At 35.2% G+C, this 17,232-nt stretch overlaps 1 long non-coding RNA gene across 1 annotated transcript; it reads right to left on the bottom strand.

The window, feature by feature from the left end:
* Positions 1 to 1,168: 1,168 nt before the first annotated feature.
* LOC128016845 (uncharacterized) lies at positions 1,169 to 5,641 on the bottom strand. Its single transcript, XR_008184303.1, has 6 exons — positions 5,418 to 5,641; positions 5,251 to 5,316; positions 4,897 to 4,965; positions 4,648 to 4,724; positions 3,276 to 3,402; positions 1,169 to 1,797 (listed from the first exon to the last, which is right to left on the bottom strand). It is a non-coding gene; the product is annotated as an uncharacterized LOC128016845 (long non-coding RNA).
* Positions 5,642 to 17,232: the final 11,591 nt, after the last annotated feature.

Raw genomic sequence — 17,232 nt, 5'->3', positions numbered from 1 at the left:
AGTCATTCTGAGTAAATATGGATAGTTTCACGACTTTACAACACTGTATGGATAACAGAAAATTAAAAAACTGTCAGACATCTCATCTCACTCTGTCCCTCTGTTTGAGTATATGTGCTTCAGACTTCCATTGTCTGAGAGAAATAGCGCCCCTACAGGTGCAATTACCGGACTTTTACTTTCACTTTTAAATCGGTTAAAAATACAAATACATACTTAGATTTAATTCACACTGACAAGCTAAACCAACATATCTGATTATTACCGGTTCAGGGCTCATGGATAAATAATTTCTGGCCAGAGATACGTGAGAAATAGGAGAGATGAATCACCGCTCTGATCACGAGCGTCTGGAGTAAAGAGCTCAGAAAAAAACGAATTTATTCCTGTTTTAAAGCTTTTAAAAATAAATTATTACAGCGATATCACACAATCAACCAATTAGAACACACCAAGAGCTAAATTCAGATGTTTTTGAACTGTTTGTGTGAAAATTAAATATTTGTGGCTGCCTACCTGAAATCACCGCTCCGATCAGCGCTTACAGTGTCGAGCTCAAAACAAACGAATTTATTCTTGTTTAAGAGCTTTTTTAAATAAAATATTACCACAAATGCACACAATAAACCCATTGTAACACTGCAAGAGCTAAATGCAGGTGTTTGTGACTCGTTTAAGTGTGAAAGACTATTTGACACCGCGACTGGCAGAATAACATATATCTCTCGAGCTGCAGGATTCTGCCTTTCGTCGTACGAACGAACACATAACGGACAAGATTATTTCAAAATAGCTTGGCGAATATGAACGAAAACAGCCAATTGAACATAAACTGTTGAGAAATAAATCTGAAGTGGATCTACTCCCAGATAGCAAATGACATGTGGCCCAGTTCTGGCCCACATCTCCCATATTCTTCTGGCCCACATACCGCGCGGAATGACGGCGATGACTCAACCTGAGTCTGGCTGACATATGTCAGCCACAACTGAACCAGATCTGGGCCACATCTCAGAAATGGTGTGGGTGACATCTGGGCCAGATCTGGCCCAGTTTTGTCTGACAGAAGTCAGCCACAACTTTACCAGATCCATGCCACATCTCACAAATGGCATGGGCAACACCTGGCCCAGATGTCAACCACGCCATTTCTGACATGTGGCCCAGATCCATCCCAGTTGTGGCTGACTTCTGGGTTAGATATGGCCCATATTAACCCTTTCTAGACACAAAAGAATATGTAATTCATCCAGAATAAAGAAAACACTCATGTAGTCTAAACTGCTTTATTAAAATATAAAAATTAGACAAATAAATATACATACATGAATACAACTGCATGTATAGATATAAAACAAATACATTTACATTATTACAAAATAAAAAATACAGATAAATATTTATAAATATAGTTAAATACACATTAACATTACATTTACATTAAGCAGACACTTTTATCCAAAGCAACTTACAAATGAGGACAATGGAAGTAATCAAAATCAACAAAAGAGCAATGATATACAGGTGCTGGTCATATAATTAGAATATCATCAAAAAGTTGATTTATTTCACTAATTCCATTCAAAAAGTGAAACTTGTATATTATATTTATTCATTACACACAGACTGATATATTTCAAATGTTTATTTCTTTTAATTTTGATGTTTATAACTGACAGCTAAATTCAGATGTGGCAGAGAGGAGTGAGTATGAGAAACATTCAGATACACAGGCTGATTCAGTCTTCTGAATTGGGAGTAGCGAACATGCATTATAAACTTCTTTCAAATTAGAATCTGTTGGGGAGATAAAATGTGCAAGATAACGTATATGTACTATTAAAAACATCAAACAAAAAAAAATGTATCTTTTACTCTCCAGTACTGAAAGCAGAACTGATAAGGGAGCCCTTGATACTAGCCGCATTTCCACTGTGGGGCCAGTGCGAGCCAGGGCTTAAAGCGGGTCGGGCGGGGCTCATAGCCCCAGGCCAGTAGCACGAGGCCAGAATAGCGCAGGGTTTCCACAGTGAAGCTTGAAGCACCGCTGCACTCACTAAAACACGCCCTTTACACGCCTCTCAGAACAACGTCATGCAAAATTAATCACACATAAACACACTTATTTCTATTTTATTTATTTTTAACGCTTATGAAAATAGCCTGCTTATTCAGTCGAGTCTGTTTCTGTTTATTAGCGACAGTATAGCTGTCATATTTATAATGAATGATAATATCTCTATTTTTATAAAAGCTCCCGAACAAAAAAACATTATTAGGCTATATTCTTTTATGATAGGCAACGTGAGATAAACTCTCGAGACGAGGCTTGTGACAGATAATATAAGTTACTTAATAAATACACGATTGTGATAGAGAATAAGAAGCTGACGTCTGATTTCTTCAAGCGGTCATATTTTACCATGTTTACTATGGTAATGTGTTTAGCGTGCATATCTTTTTCATCGCTTATACATATTTCTGCCTTGCATGGTGATTATAATTCACATTGGATCAAGTTATTTCAAACTCTCGCTGCTGACTGAAAGAGAGTTTTGAGCTCGACTTATTTAAAAAAGTGTTTAATGCTGGTGTTAAAGCTATTATCTTTCTGAAATGATCCGCAGCGCAGACTCGCTATTTTTATAAAAGCTCACAAACAAAAATCATTTTTATATTTTGGTGATATGCAACGTGGAGCTAAACTCTTGAAACGAGACGACAGATAAAATGTTACTTAATAAATACACAATTTTGATAGAGAATAAGAAGCTGACGTCTGATTTCTCCAAGCGGTCATATTTAACATGTTTACTATGGTAAAGTTAATGTTTAGCGTGCATAGTCTTTTACATCGCTTATACATATTTCTGCTTTGTTTAGTGATTATAATCCACATTGGATCAAGTTATTTCAAACACTTGCTGCTAACTAAGAGTGAGTTTTGAGCTCAACTGATTTTAAAACGTCTTTAATGCTGGTGTTAAAGCTGTTATCTTTCTGAAATGATCCGCGCTGACGCTCTCTAGACACGGAGAAACTCCGCCTTTGTTCATAACCCCTCCTCTAGCCCCAGCTGGCCCGCTTTGGTCCAAGGTTTTCGTCGGGCCAAAAAACCCTGGCCGTTGGCCCCGAGGAAGCCCCGGCGAGGCACGATCAAGCCCCGGAAGTGACTGTGGAAACGCGACTGGCCCTGGCACGCACTAGCACACCCGGTCTTAGCTCGATAGTGGAAACACGGCTACTGTGACACAGCTCTTTCAAATTAACATTACCTTTTTTGCAGTGGCGGTAGTTTGTATGTCCATCTATAGTTGCCATCATCTAAGGTCTTTTGAGTACTGGTATCATCTGAAGTCCTCACAAGTCCTGCAAGTCCTGTGCTGTGCAGTTTCTAATAACCTTGGGATGGACATTTGCAGAAACAGGAGGGCAAAGGGAGAAAGATTAGCATAGCTGCTGTTCATATCATTTCAGGCAATGTGCACTTTTCACTATTTCATCAATGGAGTACATTGAGTACTATTTTTAATCTAGTAGGTTTAAACTGAAATAATTTTTCTAGATCCCTTAATAAACATATTATTTGTTGTCTGTTTTTGGGGAACAGACACAGTCTCTATAGAATGGACTGCATATGCCAGAGTAACATTTAATACATTTTAATAAAATGTAACTGGGAGGAACATCATAACTGTAATTTACACAACCATTCAAGAGTTTGGGGTCTGTAAGATATTTTATGCCTTTATAAAAAATCTCTTATGCTCACCACGGCTCCATTTATTGAATCAAATTACAGTAAAATAGTAACACTGTGACTATTACAATTCAAAACAACTCTTTTCTATGTGAATATTATGTTAAAATGTCATTTATTCCTTTGATCAAAGCTGAATTTTCAGCATCATTACTCCAGTCTTCAGTGACAAATCTTCAGAAATCATTCTAATATGATGATTTATTGCTCAAGAAACATTTCTGATTATGATCAATGTTAAAATACAGATGTGCTGAATTTTTTTTTGTTGGATTCATTGTTACATAGACTCTAAACATTTTAATGTTAGTGTTACATGCATCAAATTGTTCAAAATCATCTGTTTCAAATAGTGTTCCTGTAGCTCAGCTGGTAGAGCACTGTGTTAGCAAGCGCAAGGTTGGGGTTCGATTCCCCGGAAACACATGATATGTAAAAATTGATAGCCTGAAAGCACTGTAAGTTGCTTTGGAAAAAAGCGTCTGCATAAATAAATGCAGGTCTTTTGAACTTTGTATTCATCTGTGAATCCTGAAAAATAAAATGCATCACGGTTTCTACAAAAAAAATGAAGCAGCACAACTGTTTCAACGCTGATAATAAGTTTCTTGAGCAGCAAATCAGCATTTCTGAGGGATCCATGTGACACTGAAGACTGGAGGAATGATGCTGAAAATACAGCTGCACATCACAGGAATAAATTAGTTTATAATGTATTCACATAGAAAACAGCTATTTTAAATTGTAATAATATTTCACAATATTAATCTTTTTACATATTTTAATCAAATAATTACTACAGAGGTGAGCAGAAGATAATTATTACAAATTGTATCAACTTCAAGCTTCTGAACACTAGTGTACTGTATATTTGAGGTTTGACTTACTGTACTAGTCTTGTGGTCAATAGCATCTTGGAGATGTTGTCTTACAGTAGGTTCACTCCGAATCAGCACTGAAGAATCTAGGAACAAAACAAGCAATTTGACACAGAGCCAACAATATTTAGTCTGCAGTTCCAGGTTTATTAGATGGAAACAAGCTAGATCAGGTGAAATGCAAAAAAATAAATAAATAAAATAACAAATTCATTGCGATATATGTTGTGAAAAAAATGCATATTAGGTTAACTTAACGTTTTTAGCGCTTCCTACATCTCTGTCAGCAGCTCCCTTCAGAAATATTGAAATCTTGGACACTCCCTTCTGTTGTAGAAGGATTATTTTATTATTCTTGAAATCGCAGAACAGTTTTATGTTTACCATAAAAGATCAAAACAACTTTAGTTTTCTGCCAATTTTCGCGCTCCTTGATAACGTGACGTCATCGATAAACAGTAAAGTGTAAATGTTAAGGTTAAATAAATTAAGCAATTTCCAATCATCCATTGAAAGATTACCAACAAAACAGTCAAAAGCTATCATCTACAGATGAAGATTTGATTAAAAGCCCAAACTTTCATAAATAAGGGCACAAAAGAGTTATCATACCTGACGATACGTCGTCTGAAAACGGTAGAAATGCTAACGGACTTTTTCGAAGACATTAAACCATTCCTATAAAGTAAATAAACAACAGAAGCGAGTCAAATACAAGTAAGAGAAGTGTCAACAACAGTTATAAGTAATATTTGTGTGATTTTATGGACTTAACTCACCTGAAAACAGTGAAATCAGCGAGAAACGGGGTGTTTCCTCGTGACATTTGCAGTGTTGCGCTCCGTTTCCATGGCAACTCCATCCGGTCCGCGCGCACGCCCATGAAAGCACGTCACGAATTAAAAGTCACACTCTTACGTTACATAAATAAAAATATGAATAAACATATGCCCCTTATTTTTTTTCTGTAAGAGGGGCCGCGGCCATTTGTAGATTTAATGTGTCTGGCTTTCGGTGTCATTCTAGCTACATTAGCTGTACAAACAGCTTGTTTTGCTGTTTACTGTTGCAAACTGCTGTATCTTACCATGTTATTTTTAATGTATTGTCTTAATTATGAACGTACTGGTTTGTAGTGCAAACAGTTTTACCGTTTACTGCACTTTGTTCTTCTTGTTATTTCCCTATAACCATGACCATAAGTCTCACACGTTCACATGCAATTGTTTGGTGGATAGAATTAGATCACTACATAATTCAAAATGTCATTCAATTATGATATTTTTAATTTAAAATTCATTTTGTAGTTCTATAGCCCAGTGCAAAATGCCAGGCCTGCACATAATAGTGGGACAAAGTGGCACTTTTATAGTTTAAGATTTTGTATTGTTGCTTTCACGAACACTCATATATATATATATATATATATATATATATATATATATATATATCTGTGTGTGTGTGTGTGTGTGTACGTGTGTGTAAAAGGTGCATCTTGAAGAAATGTGAATATCATAAAAAAAGTTCATTTTTTGTAACTTTTTTTTATTAAAAAGTGAAATTTTTATATATTCTAAAGATTCATATTTTTTTTTTTTTTTTGATGATTAGAGCTTAATTTAATGAATGTAATTATTACATTTAAAAGTAAAAAAAGGAGTTAAACAAATATTATTTAATTATTTAAAATGATTTTTAAAGAAACTTTGTCCTGTGGTGTGACAGTACAGGTGTCACAATGGAGGACTTTTTTTTTTATCACACCAAAGGACGTTTCAGCCTCTAACAATTAATGACCTTGCTATTCCAAGCTAACCTGTCATTAGTGGCAAGCAAGACACATTTGCTAAATTTTCTAGGATTATGTATCTTAACATGCACTTTTTAATTTAATTAATGCACAACAAAGCATAAAACATTTGTAGTGGTTCCGAAAAAGTTCAAAGGACATGGTGTCACACCAGAGGACATGGTACAAAAATGTAAAAAAAAATCGAATAACATTGCAGCTTCATAAAAGGTCCGTGTAGGTCAAATAAATGTGTGTATGTATTTATATTACGTGTCCTGAAATATTATGGGCGTCCAGTACTCAAAATAGTTTTAGAACCACTGACTGGTAAAGTAAGGTGATCTGCCAGGACGTGTCTTCAGAAAATGGCACATCTGGTCACCTGGTATAGGCCATATCTGGCCCACATACAACAAGCCAGAACTCAACCTAAAACCGGTTTGTCACACACGGGCCAGATCTGGCCCACACACAGCAAGCCACGACTCAAATTAAAGCCGGTTTGTCACACACGGGCCAGATCTGGCCCACACACAGCAAGCCACGACTCAAATTAAAGCCGGTTTGTCACACACGGGCCAGATCTGGCCCACACACAGCAAGCCACGACTCAAATTAAAGCCGGTTTGTCGCACACGGGCCAGATCTGGCCCACACACAGCAAGCCACGACTCAAATTAAAGCCGGTTTGTCACACACGGGCCGGATCTGGCCCATAAACAGCATGCCACAACTCAAACTAAAACCGGCTTGATGTGTGTGGGCCAGAGATGGCCCATATAACCTCTGCCGCTGCCAGAACTGAGCCAGATGTGCCATAGTTGGCCCAGATGAGGCCCGGATATGTTTGCTATCTGGGCTGGATTTGAATATTAAGTGACCGCATATACCAGCTGCTTCTGTCTTCAATTTGAATCTATAAAAAAAATGAAACTCATTCATCTTGGCTGCTTTTTTAATGTGTGTACGTATGTATTTATTATTTTGCTCTAACAAGAATTAATCTATATTTAATTAAATCAATTACATTTTATTTTACATTTTATTTGTCCATTTCTGCATCTAAACGCCTAAAAACATAAAACATGATCTATTATACTATTGTTAGCAATTTCTTTATCGTCCAATTTTTCTGGTGTACACACTTTTATTTTCATAATAAACTTGTTTGTTAGATTATACACAGTTACAGTGGTCTATAATAAATATTGACAGGTTTTATTCAAGCTGTTTAGAATGATTGCAGTAGGCTAATTTTTTTAAATGTAAATCCAAAAAAAAAAAAAAAAAAAAAATTAATAAAAAACATTGGAAAACAATAACTGTTGTACTTTTTTTATACATTTTGTATAATTTCATAGTTTATGCATTATAGTTATAAAAACAAATAAATGTAGCCACTCACATAGAAATAGGCCTTATCCTTTTCTGACAGTTTTAGGGATTTTTAAAAATCCTAAAAAACCTTATTTGTGCTGCAAATAATAATTTCAAACTCAAAAAGTAAATAGTCAGTTCATGCTTTATAAAGCCTTGTTCCAATATTAATAGTCAGTAGTAAGCAGTTTATAAATACAGCTATAAATAGCTTGTTTTTGGTTTATAAGCACATTTGTTAAAAAGGAGAGTAAAGGGTCAGTTATCTTCCTATGAAAAATAAAAAAAATAAAAATAAACAAACAACAACACTGATTGATACAGAACTCAGAAATTCTATTGTGGATTTATGATAAAATCAGCCTGTAAATGATTTCATACTCCTCCAAGAAGACACAAGTAGTTCACACCAAACTTTTTTTAACATGAAGCCAATATACTGAGATGTTAAATTGTGAATGGGTTTAGGATAGCTTAAATGGTGTGGTCATAGCGATTTATTAAAGTAACATAAAAAAAATACAATAGTTATTTTACTATATCTTTAATTTTTTTCATTCCAAACTCTTCATATTTTTTTATATACGTAGAAGTCATCATTTGAAGGAAGCACAGTAAGTTTAATAGCTTTATCATTTTCAAGAGCCAGCATAAAATTAAAACTATCATAACTTATAAATGAAGCTTGCAATTCTTAGTACCAATAATGGCCACCAGATGGAGGTATAGGATTACTTTTAAATAATTATTGTAGAAACAAGTATGATTTAAATCATTTATAGAAATCTTTCAAAGAAAAATAATATGAATTTTATGTATTTTACTGATAAAATGACCCTCACTTAATTAGAATAACAAGCTGAAATATTGTGAACTGTATATTAAGAATAATTCTTTATAGGCTTTATGGACAGACACGTTTTGAGTGACTCTTGAAGGATCAGCACCACATCCTCTTTTACCACTGTTTAAAGAATTTATCTTACAGAACAGATGCAAATTAATTTTGGATAGCTTGAATGGTTTTGTCGTGGTGATTTTTTGAAATAACAGTAAAAAAGTAACCAGTAAATGTCTTTTATTTTTTTAAGTGCAGCTTCTAAACACTTCAAAAAAATGTACACATAGAAGACAAGTCATTCTGAGGAAATATGCATAGTTTCATGACTATACAACACTATATGGATGATAGAAAATTAAAAAACTATCATAGATCTGATGTCACTCTGTCCCTCTGTCACAGTGGGTAGTGTGTGTGTGTGTGTGTGTGTTTGTGTGTGTGTTTGTGTGTGTGTTAAGTGAATTAGGTGTGAAACTATCAGGGAGCATTTAGTCTCCAGCGCCAACATTTTACAGAACTGACACTTTCCTGGAGTCTCAGAATTACTCGGCGTCAGGTTCTGAGAGATCTAAGATTCCAAAAAATGATTTAATTAGAATACCATGAAGTATTGTGAAATACTATATATTAAGGCTTTATATATAGGCTTTATGAACTGATTAGAGTGACTCGTGAAGGACCAGCACCACCTCCTCTTGTTCGATGGTTTGAGGAATATATCTTCCAGAATCCAGGATTAAGATTTAGGAGCTCATTTTTATTCCACCTCCTTTCCTGAAAAGTCTGGCTTGCAGAATTGACTAAAAATTAATCTTTTTTCACATTAATTCCTAATTATTTTGCAATTCTTTTTGTCAGTTCTTCTTGACCTGTTTTTCTTTTCCAGCTTTCCTGGAGTATTGTATAGCACTCATAAATGATTAAATAAAAAATAATGGTAGTTATTAAGATTGATATGGTTTGGAATTGGTAAAATGTGCTTGGAAAAAAATCACAATAAAACAATGTTTTAATGTTTAAGTTTGGAATATTAACTGACATGAATGAATGCTATATAAATATTGTTCATGTTAACATAATGTTTATAAATGGAATCTTATTGTAAAGTGTTACTAAAGTTATATATATATATATATATATATATATATATATATATATATATATATATATATATATATATATATATATATATATATATATATATATTGTTCTGTGAATGTGATTTTAAAGTCTAGATGATTCGGATTAACCCTTTAACTGCCATATCTTTTAAAACCACACTGCCAGAGGGATATTGTGAATGCATGTGCCCGCTGGGCACAGTTTACCTGATGCCACCGGGGTGGCGATGGCATTGGTGGCTTGAGCCCGCCATCGCTGCTTGCAGCTATATTTCTTATTATTTTTTTTATTTTTTATTTAACCTTCCGGGGGTTTTTAGGGGCCTTAACATGCTCAAAAACTCTTGAAAATTGGCACACACATTGGAATCTGCGGCCATCAGGACGCCGCAGAGGCTGGGACCCGGGCGTGGCACAGGGACTCTACAGCGCCCCCTGGAACACCTTCAGAAATCTTGAACCATAGCTCACACAGACTTGCATGTATTTATATGAAACTCGGTACACTTATAGATCTCATTGAGCCGAACAACTTTCACACTTTATGTCATAGGCTCCGCCCAACAGGAAGTCAGCTATTCAGGGCTGTTTAAAAAAAGCATGCTCTGGAATTTGAAATACTCCTCTGAGGTTTTCAACCCGTTCGCCACGAAACTCGAGGGGATTTTTGATATCTTGAACGGTTTGCCCGTAGCGAGGCGTGGAAATTATGGCGAGAAATGAGAAACAGGAAATGTCTAATAACATCCACATACATTTCCTGAATTTTATCAAACTTCATTGGTTTGTTCGTTGTATGATACCGATCGTATATATGTGACTATTAAGAGTCAACGTTATAGCGCCACCAACTGGCAGCAGGAAGTGAGTCATTTTCAAAATGTTTTGAATTCAGCATCTTATTTTTACTCGATTTACTTAAAACTTCATCAGAATAATGACAAAACACGGCCGATGTAAATCTGTTGTGGGGATATCGATATCTGATATGGCGTTGCCATGGCAACGTGTCAAACTTGAATGTTCTGTTATGATGAGTTTGAGGCAGACACCAACCTCAGATTTACATGAAACTAAAAACACATATCAGTATTAGTGATAGCTAGACAATGGGAAAAGCTTTTAAAAGGGCGTGAAGGAGGCATGCTATAGCGCCACCTTTTGTCAAAAGTGGGGGGTTTAGTTTTAGCTACAGACACCAAACTTGGTACATAAATTGTTCTTATCAAGACGGACAACTTTCTAATTCACAGTCATCAGCTACGACCAACAGGAAGTCGGCTATTTTGATTTGAATATTTAAATTGAGCTCTGATTTAATGCATTCTCCTCAGAGGAAATGTTCACTATACTCACCAAACTTTGTCTACATGTTGAAAAAACATTGAGGAACTTAAATTGCGAACGGATTTTGGTTAGCTTGAACCGTTTTGTCGTGGTGATTTTTTGAAATGACAGTAAAAAGGGAATCATTAATTGTCTTGTATTTTTAAATTGCAGCTTCCAAACACTTAAAAAAAATTCATACAAAGATCAAATCATTCTGAGGAAATATGCATAGTTTCATGACCTTACAACACTGTATGATTAAAAGAAAAAAAAAAAAAAACTGTCAGACATCTCAACTCACTCTGTCCCTCTGTTTGAGCAATGTATGTGTGCTGACTGAGTGCATGTGTGTGTGTGAGTGTGTGTGTGTGAGTGGGGGATGGGCATGAGCTGAGTGGCAGACACAATGAGAGAGAGAGAGACTTAATCATCTCTTTAATCACCAGAAAAAAAATGTATTTTAAATTGTTATTTTTTGTTGCTGTTGCTAACATTGCTGTTTTCATTACAGCTTAAGAAATCTCTTAGGCCTTATCCTTTTCTGACAGTTTCAGGAATTAAAAACAAAATTCTAAAAATACTTATTTGTGCTGCAAATAATAATTTCAACTCATTTGATACTGACCTATTCCATCCTGTGACATGACATGTATCTACATTTTTAAAATCTCATGGATGTAACAGTAAAACTGTTCAGTTCACAGATCAAGACTAAGCTTCTTTCACAAATGCTTATAAGTCATTAAAGGATTTAATAACACTGTAAAATAATGTCTAATTTGTTAACATTAGTAAATGCATTGGTAACACTTTATAATAACTGCACTCATTAGTAAATAGTCAGTTTATGCTTTATAAAGCCTTGTCCCAATATTAATAGTCAGTATTAAGCAGTTTATAAATACAGCTATAAATAGCTTGTTCTTGGTTTATAAGCACATTTATTAAAAAGGAGAGTAATCTTTTCAGTTATCTTCCTATGAAAAATAAAAAAAATAAAAATAAACAAACAACAACACAGATTGATACAGAACTCAGAAATTTTATTGTGGATTTATGATAAAATCAGCATGTAAAAATGAATTCATACTCCTCCGAGAAGACATAAGTAGTTCACACCAAACTTTTTCAACATGATGCTAATATACTGAAGATGTTAAATTGCGAATGGGTTTAGGATACCTTAAATGGTGTGGCCATAGCGATTTATTAAAGTAACATAAAAAATACAATAGTTATTTTACGATATCTTTAAAATTTTTAATTTCAACTCTTCATAATTTTTTATATATGTAGAAGTCATCATTTGAAGGAAGCACAGTAAGTTTCATAGCTTTATCATTTTCAAGAGCCAGCATAAAATTAAAACTATCATAACTTATAAATCAAGCTTGCAATTCTTAGTACCAATAATGGCCACCAGATGGAGCTATAGGATTACTTTTAAATAATTATTGTAGAAACGAGTATAATTTAAATCATTTATAGAAATCTTTCAAAGAAAAATAATATGAATTTTATGTATTTAGTGATAAAATGACCCTCACTTAATTAGAATAACAAGCTGAAGTATTGTGAACTGTATATTAAGAAATAATTCTTTATAGGCTTTATGGACAGATAAGTTTTGAGTGACTCTTGAAGGTTCAGCCCCACATCCTCTTTTACCACTGTTTAAAGAATTTATCTTACAGAACAGGTGCGAATGAATTTTGGATAGCTTGAATGGTTTTGTCGTGGTGATTTATTGAAATAACAGTAAAAAAGTAACCAGTAAATGTCTTTTTATTTTTTTAAAGTGCAGCTTCTAAACACTTCAAAAAAATGTACACATAGAAGACAAGTCATTCTGAGGAAATATGCATAGTTTCATGACTATACAACACTATATGGATGATAGAAAATTAAAAAACTATCAAACATCTGATGTAACTCTGTCCCTCTGTCACTGTGGGTAATGTGTGTGTGTGTGTGTGTGTTTGTGTGTGTGTGTGTGTGTTAAGTGAATTAGGTGTGAAACTATCAGGGAGCATTTAGTCTCCAGTGCCAACATTTTACAGAACTGCCACTTTCCTGGAGTCTCAGAATTACTCTGTGTCAGGTTATGAGAGATCTAAGATTCAAAAAAATGATTTAATTAGAATACCATGAAGTATTGTGAAATACTATATATTAAGACTTTATATATAGGCTTTATGAGCAGATTAGAGTGACTCGTGAAGGACCAGCACCACCTCCTCTTGTCCGATGGTTTGAGGAATATATCTTCCAGAATCCGGGATTAAGATTTAGGAGCTCTTTTTTATTCCACCTCCTGTCTTGCAGAATTGACTAAAAATTAATCTTCACATTAATTCCTAATTATTTTGCAATTCTTTTTGTCAGTTCTTCTTGACCTGTTTTTTTCTTCTTCTTTTCTGACCTCATGACCCAGTCAGCATTTTTTGTACAATGGCCAAGTCTTAACTTATCAATTTCTGTATTGCATTTGTGTTTGATATTTCTCACAGGCTTTACAGAGTTAAAACTCTTTTTTTAGCGCATTTCATCTGTAAAAGAAAACATGCCCAATAATTCTGCACACATGAAAATAAGGAGTTTTTCTCTTCCAGCTTTCCTGGACTATTGTATAGCACTCATAAATGATTAAATAAAAAATAATGGTAGTTATTAAGATTGATATGGTTTGGAATTGGTAAAATGTGCTTGGAAAAAAATCACAATAAAACAATGTTTTAATGTTTAAGTTTGGAATATTAACTGACATGAATGAATGCTATATAAATATTGTTCATGTTAACATAATGTTTAGAAATGAAATATTATTGTAAAGTGTCACTAAAGTTATATATATTGTTCTGTGAATGTGATTTTAAAGTCTTGATGATTCGGATTAACCCTTTAACTGCCATATCCTTTAAAACCTCACTGCCAGAGGGATATTGTGAATGCATGTGCCCACTGGGCACAGTTTACCTGATGCCACCGGGGTGGCGATGGCATTGGTGGCTTGAGCCCGCCATCGCTGCTTGCAGCTATATTTATTTTTATTTTTTATGAACCTTCCGGGGGTTTTTGGGGGCCTTAACATACTCAAAAACTCTTGAAAATTGGCACACACATTGGAACCTGCGGCCATCAGGACGCCGCAGAGGCTGGGACCCGGGCGTGGCACAGGGGCTCTACAGCGCCCCCTGGAACACAGTCAGAAATCTTGAACCATAGCTCACACATACTTGGATGTATTTATATGAAACTCGGTACACTTATAGATCTCATTGAGCCGAACAACTTTCACACTTTATGTCATAGGCTCCGCCCAACAGGAAGTCAGCTATTCAGGGCTGTTTAAAAAAAGCATGCTCTGGAATTTGAAATACTCCTCTGAGGTTTTCAACCCGTTCGCCACGAAACTCTGTGAACATGATCTCAAGACATTGGGGATGAAAAATTGCGAGGGGATTTTTGATATCTTGAACGGTTTGCCCGTGGCGTGGCGTTGAAATTAGGGCAAAAAATTAGAAACAGGAAATGCCTAATAACATCCACATACAGTACCTGAGTTAGATCAAACTTCATCAGTTTGTTCGAAGTATGATACCGATCGTATATATGTGACTATTAAGAGTCAACGTTATAGCGCCACCAACTGGCAGCAGGAATTGAGTCATTTTCAAAATGCTTTGAATTCAGCATCTTATTTTTACTCAATTTGCTTCAAACTTCATCAGAATAATGACAAAACATGGCCGATGTAAACCTGTTGTGGGAATATTGATATCTTATATATTGTTGCCATGGCAACGTGTCAAACATGAATATTCTGTTATGGTGATTTTGAGGCAGATAACAACCTCAGATTTACATGAAACTCAAAACACATATCAGTATTATTGATAGCTAGACAATGGAAAAAGCTTTTACAAGGGCGTGGAAGAGGCACTCTATAGCGCCACCTTTTGTCAAAAGTGGGGGGGTTAGTTTTAGCTACAGACACCAAACTCGATACGTATATTGTTCTTATCAAGACGGACAACTTTCTAATTCACAGTCATCAGCTACGACCAACAGGAAGTCGGCTATTTTTATTTGAATATGGATTTTTGAAAAAAAATTGAGCTGTGATTTAATCCATACTCCTCAGAGGAAAAGTTCACTATACTCACCAAACTTTATCTACATGTTGCAAAAAAATTGAGGAACTTAAATTGCGAACGGATTTTGGTTAGCTTGAACGGTTTTGTCGTGGTGATTTTTTGAAATGACAGTCAAAAAAAGGAATCATTAATTGTCTTTTTTTTTTAATTGCAGCTTCCAAACACTTAAAAGCATTTTATCATACAGAGATCAAATCATTCTGAGGAAATATGCATAGTTTCATGACTTTACGACACTGTATGATTAAAAGAAAATTAACAAACTGTCAGACATCTCAACTCACTCTGTCCCTCTGTTTGAGGAATGTATGTGTGCTGACTGAGTGTGTGTGTGTGTGTGTGTGTGTGTGTGAGTGTGAGTGGGGGATGGGCATGAGCTGAGTGGCAGACAGACAGGGAGAGAGAGAGGGACTTAAACATCTCTTTAATCACCAGAAAAAAAGTATTATTTTAAATTGTTATTTTTTTTTTGTTGTTGTTGCTAATTGTGCTGTTTTCATTACAGCTTAAGAAATCTCTTAGGCCTTATCCTTTTCTGACAGTTTCAGTGATTAAAAAAAAATTATGCTGCAAATAATAATTTCCAACTCATTTGATACTGACCTCTGACACCCTGTGATTGACATTAATCTGAATTTATATAATCTCATGGATGTAACAGTAAAACTGTTCAGCTCACAGATGACGACCAAGCTGTGATGCAAGCAAACTATTTCACAAATGCTTATAGGCCAGTAAATTTATAACAAAACACTTTTAATTACTTAAGGATTTGGTAACAATATAAAATAATGCCTCATTTTTTAACATTAGTAAATGCATTGGTAGATACTAGAGGGCTGCATTGGGATTGAGTCCCGCCGGGTCCCACGGGACCCAACGCAAATCTCGCGGGAGCGGGCGGTTTGAATTTTGCTGTGGGCGGGAATGGGCGGCTAAAAAAAACACCGCGGGATAGGGAGGTTGCCTAGCGACATGATTGAGAAGATCTCAATAGATGATGTAGAAAAGAACCTAATGTTATTTATTAGTGTTGTTTTTTGAGCACAGCCACTCGTTACCATTTGTTAATTAGGTCAAGAGGCGTGATGATGCCAGTGTTATTGAGCAGGCTGCCTAAATTTGAATGTTTTTATTCTTATTTGTATTTTTCAAACAGAATACCTGTGACATTTGGCTAATAATTGTAAAACTGTTTTTCATGTAGCCTAGTTTATCATATTATTTATATTTTTTCTTTGCAAAGCAGTCTATTTTTATGTGCAAAGTTTTTGATAAAAGCAAAATTATATTTGAATGTATTGTGTTTTGTCTTTTTTTTTTTTTTTTTACATGCAGGCCAGGGAAACGAAACAAACAACCCCATGAATCTCTTTAATAATATCAATACAAATACCTGTTTGTTTGTTTTTTTTCCTGAGGGACCGGAGAAGACACAAAATCAATGCATCTCTATTATTGTGCAGGAATAAATTGTCAGAGTTTTGCGGGTGCGGACGGGCTGACGAATTTCGATGATTCGCCATGAAAAATGAAGTTGACATCAGACATACAATGTCCAATCTGCCCCAAACTTCACATGGTTGATAAGACTCTGAAACTGAATAGATTGACATGCCCATATTCAGTTATATTCATAGCGCCACCTATTGGCAACAGGAAGTGTCATATTTTACGCTGCGAAGAACTACTCCTAGAAATTTTATGACATCAATGTCTTTTTTGTGGTCAGTCTAATCTAAAGGCCTGTACGATGTTAAATTGTGAAGATCTTGAGTTTTCGTTAAAGGGCATGTCCATGGCGCCATGTCAAAGTTCGATGTCTCGCCATGGGAGTAGAAGTTGTTGTAACTCAGGCATAAAATATCAGATCTTGCCCAAACTTCACATGTTTGATAAGAGTACTGACCTGCCCACATCTGGAGGCCAATATTCCATTGGGTGTGGCAAAATGGCTCGATAGCGCCACCTATACAC

The sequence above is a fragment of the Carassius gibelio genome, chromosome A1, assembly GCF_023724105.1.
Source record: "Carassius gibelio isolate Cgi1373 ecotype wild population from Czech Republic chromosome A1, carGib1.2-hapl.c, whole genome shotgun sequence".
Lineage (NCBI taxonomy): Eukaryota > Metazoa > Chordata > Actinopteri > Cypriniformes > Cyprinidae > Carassius > Carassius gibelio.
The sequence above is the reverse complement of the archived record's forward strand: the minus strand, read 5'-3'. Positions and strand labels throughout refer to the sequence as shown.